This window comes from Cornus florida, unplaced genomic scaffold (genome assembly GCF_030987335.1).
Source record: "Cornus florida cultivar Cherokee Brave unplaced genomic scaffold, ASM3098733v1 CherokeeBrave_3.0.0_Hap2_Chr10, whole genome shotgun sequence".
Lineage (NCBI taxonomy): Eukaryota > Viridiplantae > Streptophyta > Magnoliopsida > Cornales > Cornaceae > Cornus > Cornus florida.
The window spans coordinates 16,112,528-16,120,164 of NW_026775580.1; the positions used below are offsets into that span (position 1 = coordinate 16,112,528).

Consider the following 7,637-nt stretch of genomic DNA (forward strand, 5'->3'; position numbering starts at 1 on the left):
CATTTTGTACCGACACAAAATATCAATTCAGCTTATACAAAATATCTATGGGTCCCGCCACCCATTCTTTACCTTTACTTTCATCAGACAATACAACTAAATCAGTCCACCAAAATAAAACAAAGCCACGTGAAGGACTAGGTCCAGAGAACAAATGGCAACAAAAATCTTTGCATGGGTCCCGCCCACTTCATTACGTTTCTTCTTTTTTTTTTTTTTTTTTTTTTAACACCCATCTGCCAACACATAGATAGATAATATACATAAAACTAAAACTCATTCATATCTCGTGGGTCCCGCACTTAACCTTACCATCACTTTTCCATCATCACATTTACAATTTCTATCTCCTTACATTTCGGCTGCATCATATCATCCAACAAAAATTATATATACATATATATCTTATATAATATATAAGATAACAAAAAAAATCAAACCCATTACACACTTGTGGGACCCGCCACCACCAATTTTCCTTTCTTTTCTTTATTCCTCATTTGGCCGGCTGCTTTCTCTTTATCAAATATACATATATATCATATAGATATATTTGAATAGAAAATCAAAACCCATTTCTCATAACAAGTGGGTCCCGCTTAATCAAATAACCAATTCATTCTTTCTTACTTTTCTGCTGGTGCATCCATTTTGCTTCAACAGACATTATATATATATATATATATATATATATATATAATGTAATCAAACCCATTAAATCATTTAAATGGATAAATCATCAATTTAAAATTAAATAATCAATCTCTAACAACTAAAATTTATGAGATAAAAATAATTTAAATTCTTAAAAATCCGGGTTGTTACATAATCATTTCCCACTTATCACCTTTTGGGAGAAGTTCTCACTTTTTTATTGCTTTTGCAATTTTTTCTCTTCTTTTTTTTTTTTTTTTTTTTTTTTTTTTTTTTTTTTTTTTTTTTTTTCAAGTTCAATTATTAACCTAGAGTTTGGGCCCTCCACCTTTCGGCGCGAGAAGTTCAATGCTTGATGAGGCTAGAATCTCAGCTACTTAGTGAAAAGGGATTGTTATCCACCTTTATCAAGAATGAAAGTTTTCAATGCACTACTAGCTCAATTAGGATATAACCAATTCAATAATCAACAAAGCATGTACCCCACAAATGAATGCTAGTGTGCGCCTGTGCTAGTGTAGAATCCTAGAATGAATCTCAAAATAATCACAAAATCAAGATGATGTGGACCACAAGTGCAAACAAGATATCAATTTTTTGAAAAATTTACTCCTAAATGGCATCCACAAGGCATATAAGGAGTATTGGACTCTCAAATCAAGCAATTTTTAAATTTTAAGCAATATAGTCCTCAAAAGATCAAAATCATAGCTAATATGGACCAATCATAGAAAATCTCTCAAATACACAAGTCATGCTCAAAATTTTGAATTTAAAAACAAACACTGCAAAGCACCATTACCCCCAAACTTAAATGGCACAGTGTCCTCAATGTGCAAAGAGAACAAAAGAAAAAAGTATACCAGTGCAATGAAGGCAAAGAATGACTGGGACAGGAGTATCTAAAGTGGGTGGTATAGCCCCCCCAAACTTGGGATTAACTGTGGTCCTAAAATTTGGCACTTGGATAAACTCATCAGATAACAAAAGGGATAATACAGTGCACAGTGGTCATGTAAGTGTAAATGGGATAGCAATTGAAAATAGAGAGAGGTATAAGGGTGGTCCTGAAAATTTGGGGCAGTACGCTCTCTCACTGAAGTCACTGGGATGCACCTGATGGAGTCAAATAGATAGCAATAAGAATATGAAAATATGACATCTATACAGAAAATATATATATAAATAAAAATAAAAATAAAGTATAGTACATCTAGTATCAGAGCCGATAGACACGGCTGCAAAAATAGTATAACAGTGACAAAAATATAGCAAGTATCACGGATATATAAAGTAACAGGAGGAAAAGGATAGAGAGATCAGGAAGAAGGGGTAGGATGGGTAGGTCACGCTCTGCGGATGTCTCGGGATAGATATCGGAATGCGGTCATGACATCCGTACGGAGGGTAGCAATATCAGCTCTAATGGAGACAGTATCCTCTCGGAGAGAGACCGTGTCGGTGTGGATAGATACGACAACATCCTCCAAAGCCTGAAGACGCTCTCCAAAATTGGGTGTCTGAGCTGGAGCCTCAGGTGTGGCTGGATCGGAAGAATGATGATCCTGAGCCTGCTCCGCATCATGAATGGGTGACCCAGCTGGAGAGTGCTGCTCTGCGTCCTTGGCCGGCTGCTCCAAGTCAATATCCATATGTAATGCAGCCGGATCGACTGCTGCTGCTGCCTCCTTAGCCTCTAACTCCTCTGTCACCTCTGCTGCGTCCTCATATAATCTCTTGATAATAGCATTATAGCTTTTATCCCAGTCCTTCTTCAGGAAGTGACAGGATCCTCGCTCAGGGTGCTCCCGTGGATGGAAAGGATAACGCTGGTCTAGTAGGATCTGGGTGATAAGGTGACCAAATGGGAGAGACTTAGCCCTTGCTGATGTGCTCCTTGCTGATGTGCTCATCGTAGAGCTTCCTCATCACGCTCCAGATGAGCGCAGGGATAAACAGCCAATGCCTTGTATAAAAAGCGTACAGAGCTGTCAAGTAATTGCCTCTCCGCTGAATCTTATGGCCGCCATGAAGACGTTGTGGAACAAGACTGAGTTGAAGAACCACAAGTCATCTGGCAAATAGGTGCGGGTGGCGAAGGTCTCGCCATCGGCGTAATGACCTATAAGAAGAACGGCCATATCTGCATATGAAGGCCTGTATAGCCTGGGATATGTCTCCTGTAGGTCGGGAGGGCAGTCATGTGGATAATGGCATGATCTGGATAATGTGTCCACAGTAATAGAAATCAGGTGGCCATCAATGGAGGTCCTCAGCTCCGCTGTGTTACGTGGGGCAGGCCGGAGGTTTTGGAAGAACATCTGTACTATTCTCGGGTACACTAGGTATGTGATATGGGCAATAATGGCTGCAAGGCCCCTCCGGAATATATCCTTATAAGCTGATCGGGTAAGTATTGATTTGGAGAAGAAATCTGTATCGAAGACTGACTCATACGCCACTGGAAGGCGTGAGTATCTGCGTAGTGGTTGGTCTAACTCCCGGACTGGCTGAGCTAGCTGTGGTGGAGATGGTATATGCTCAGCCTCATCATTACTGTGTGAAGGAGATGCACCAGCATCGGAATGTAATCTGCTGTCAGAATGAGGAAACTGTGTGGGCTCAGCCGGCTCCTCCTGTGTAGGGTCCTGGATATGAGAAGGACTGGCCTCGTCATCTAAACTCAGCCTGCCTCAGTGGTGATAGTGTCCACGGGCTACAGTCTTGCGCTTAGCCATGGCCTGTAAAATAATTGAAAACTTGCAAGGGAAGTCAGTGCCAGAATAAAGAATTTAAAGCACAAAATAGAATCATGTATGTCAAGTAAGACAGACAAAATAGATAAATGACATGAATCTATGGAAGTGATAGGATGTGAACATGCTAAGCAGTATAAGTATTAAATGCATCCAATGTGGAAAATCACAGGCATTGGGCATGAATGAGATAGCATAGACACAAGATAAGATGCATGGAATGTGTGTATGAAATCTGTGAAGTTCGATCGAACACAAAAATTGTGAGATCGATCTCTTATGACCGATCTGAGAAATTAAATAACTAAGTTCGATCGATCTCACTCGATCGATCTGAGGAATATGTTCGATTGATCGAACTCTGCGAAGAACGTGGACAGTCACAGATCTGTGACATGGATGGCACGGGGCCTTCACGAACATAGTCGTGGGCCCATCAACACATAAATCATCAATCCTATTCACCTATACGAGGCCCATACTCCCAAAAATAAATCAAAAATCAACCATATATACAATCATATATACACATATATACATATATAAACAACAAGATTCAAACTTCATCAATGGAGGTTTTCAACATTAAAAGAGCATGGATCTAACATTTAAAGCAAGTATGAAGCAAATGGATGCTTGAATCTAAAGGATGGATTCAGATCTCACCTAAAAACTGAGAGAGAGAAGTGAAACTCGAAGGGGTGAGATGCGAAATCCAAGAGGATAGAGAGAGATCCGGGATGAGATGAAGCTCGCTGGAGATGTTCACCAGAGATGGGGAAGATGGGTGCAGCGGCGACGAGGGATAGGATTTGGAAGAGGGTTAGATCGATCTTTGAAATCGATCTTGAAACCCTCGGTTTCATTTTTTTTAAAACTTTTCCGAACTAGTTCAATCGATCGAACTGAGACCTCAGATTGATCGAACTGAAATTTTTTATTTTTTATTTTTTTTTAAATTAAAATTTTAAAATTTAAAACTGAAAATTAAAAATTGAAAATAAAAGTTTTTTGGATTTTTGAAGAATTAAAATAAAATAAAATATTTTTGGGATTTTTGGAAAATAAAATAAAATAAAAATAAAAATAAAAATATTTTTTGAATTTTAAAAATTAAAAAGTCAAACACAGTCAGAGATGGTGAGATGAAGAACAGAGATCGATCTGGACAAAATGTTCGATCGATCTGACAGAGAGCAAAAATATGCAGGTTTTTGGGTTCAGAAATTTGTCTAAGTGTGAGAACTCAAGATCGATCGAAAAAGTTATGATCGATCTGAGAACAAGTTCGAACGATGGGACAGAGAGGTGATTTGGATGTAGGTGGATGCATGTTGAAAATTTTTTAAGTGTTGGATGCAGGTTGAAGTTCGATCAATTGAACTCTCATTTGAGATCGATCGAACTTATGCAAAATGCTCAATCACAACATAAAAGTGCATGCAATCCTAATCACAGTTCCTAGCAATGCATATGAACCAAAAACAAGTATCTAGACTTCACAAGAAATGAAATTAAAGATATAAATGAGGGAGGAATAGGGTTTTGACACCCTACGAAATGTCTTGCTAGTCTTTAACGTCTTTAGTAAGACGTTAGGCTCTTTTAGCCCAGATCAAACATCTTGTAGTGCATCCCCTCCTCAATGGGATGATAAGTGCTTTGAACTCCACCCAACAAATGGTTCTTTAAGGAACTTGTTGGATTAAGCTCAAAAGATGTTTTCGGTCCTTGGTCAACGCAATCTTTGGGCTTCCATGCCCTTTTAAAATAGGATTTTGAAACAACTTTCTTTGGTTTTAAGGTTGAAGATGGACTTTTTGAAACCTTGGTCTCACACAAAAGCTCAATTCCTTCACTTTTAAGGTCATGACATTTATCTACAACATTAATCTCTTCATGCTTGTCAAATGAGTTGGGGGTTGGATTAAAAATATTCAACTTTACCTTCATATGGCCAAATGAGATCTTCATTATCCTCGTCCTACAATTAATGTTGGCATTCGCGGTTGCCAAGAAAGGTCGGCCAAGGATAACGGGAATTTGGCTCTTAGGATTTGGGACCGGTTCCGTGTCAATGACAACGAAATCAATAGGAAAGAAGAATTTATCAATTTTAATCAATACATCCTCGATGATACCCCTAGGCTTTTTGATTGATCGGTCGGCAAGTTGCAAAACTACCGATGTTGGTTTTAAGTCTCCTAAGCGTAGTTTGACATAAACCGAGTATGGAAGAAGGTTAACACTTGCTCCTCGGTCAAGGAGAGCCCGATTAATGATATGATCACCAGTGATGCATGAAGTAGTAGGCGAGCCGGGGTCCTTAAACTTAGGGAAAGTGTTATGCTGCAAAATTGAGCTTACTTGCTCGGTTAAGACCAGTTTTCTAGGTGCTTGGCTTTTGTTGTTCCTCTTTTGGGTGCACAAGTCTTTTAAGAATTAAGCATAAGTCGGAATTTGCTTGATTGCATCTAAAAGTAGAAGATTGACTTTTACTTGCCTAACCACGTCCATGATTTCATTCATTTTGGCTTTTTGCTTGTCATTTGAAATGGATCCTTTTAAGGCATCCGGAAATGGAGCTTTTGGTTCAATAACCTTTTTAGAATTTTTCCTTGAAGTCTCTTCAACACAAGAAGTTTTCAAATCATTTTGCACATCTTTCTTTTCAAAATCACTTTTCAAATCACTTTTCAACACATTCTCATTTATATGGTCATGCACATGCAATGAAGGAGGAATATGATATGAAACAGGACGGGTGTTAACTTATGGTTGCATCGGTTCGCTCTCTTCATTGGACACACCCATTTGGTTGTCCACAATCCTTCCACTTCTTAAGGTTGTCACTGCATTGACATGCTTTATTATGTGACCTTCCGATGAGGAATGAGTCTCCACAACACATTGTTGCTTTTGTGGGGGCATTCAGAGGCATTTTTCCCTTCTCTCTTTACATTCAAAGTGCCAGCTATTTGCCCTACTTGGGTTTCTAGCTTTGCAATGGATTGAGAGTGAGAATAAAGTAATTGTGTGTTTGCCTCTAAAGTGCCCAAAGCGGTCAAAACTTTCTCCTCAAAAACGGGACTTCTAACATTTCCTTGGGAATATGATTGATTTGGAAAATGAGAATTTGAAAATTGGTTTCCTTGTGATTGATATGATGATCTAAAACCTTAGGAACCTTGGCCTTGCATTGGAGGTGGAATGTACTTTCCTTGAAAACCACCTTGGGAAGGGTTTGAACCCTCCCCTTGGTTTTTCCAAGAGAAATTCGGGTGATTCCTCCAACTAGGATTGTAGTGATTTCCATAAGGATTGTTCCCTTGATTAGTAAAAATGGCATTTGCTTGTTCATGATGCTCACTTTGCACATGTCCATGGGGACAATTAAAAGTAGAATGTAAAACACTTGAACAAGTCATACATGTCTCATTAGATGCATGATGAGAATGGTTAGGGAATGAAGATATTTGATTCGCCGAGTTTTGGTTGATCAAAAACTGATCAAACCTTTGAGATAATGATTTCATTTCGGCGGAAAATTCATTGGAGTGGTCGACTTGATGTAAGCCAACACTCTTCCTACCACTAGAATTTCTACAATTCTTTGAAGATAAAGTACGATGCAAAGAATTTTCACTCATGCTCTCATAAAGACGCCACACGTCATCCACATGCCTATCAATGTTAGAGCCACCCATGGAAGCATCAACTATGCCTTTGTAATTGTCCGACAAGCTCTCAAAGAAATATTGAACTAATTGTCATTTGGGCATGTCATGATGTGGACACTTCCTAAGCAATTCATTAAAGCGTTCCCATGCTTCATGAAATATTTCTCCATCCCCATGTGAAAATTCTCGAATTGAGATTCTCATGGCATTGGTCTTAGAAACCAGATAGTACTTCATCAAGAACTCTTGTTGCATTTCCGCCCAAGAAATTATTGAAAAAGGCCTAAGATTGTTAAACCAATATTTTGCCTTGTCTTTAAGAGTGAATGGAAAAAGTATAAGCCTTAAAACCTCTTCCGGCATATCTGTATATTTTACGGTGGAACATACTTCAAGAAACTCATCCAAATGCTTGTAAGGTTCTTCACTTAGAAGTCCATGATAGTTAGGAAGCATTTGAATGGTTTGTGGCTTAACTTCATAGTGGTGTGCTCTAAATGGTGGCAATTGAATGCATGTGGGTGCATTATATTCATTAGGCACATAG

General features: G+C 38.7%; 1 pseudogene; it reads left to right on the forward strand.

Moving 5' to 3' along the window:
* The first annotated feature begins 7,190 nt into the window (after nt 1-7,190).
* LOC132280362 (small nucleolar RNA R71) lies at nt 7,191-7,289 on the forward strand (annotated as a pseudogene).
* Nucleotides 7,290-7,637: the final 348 nt, after the last annotated feature.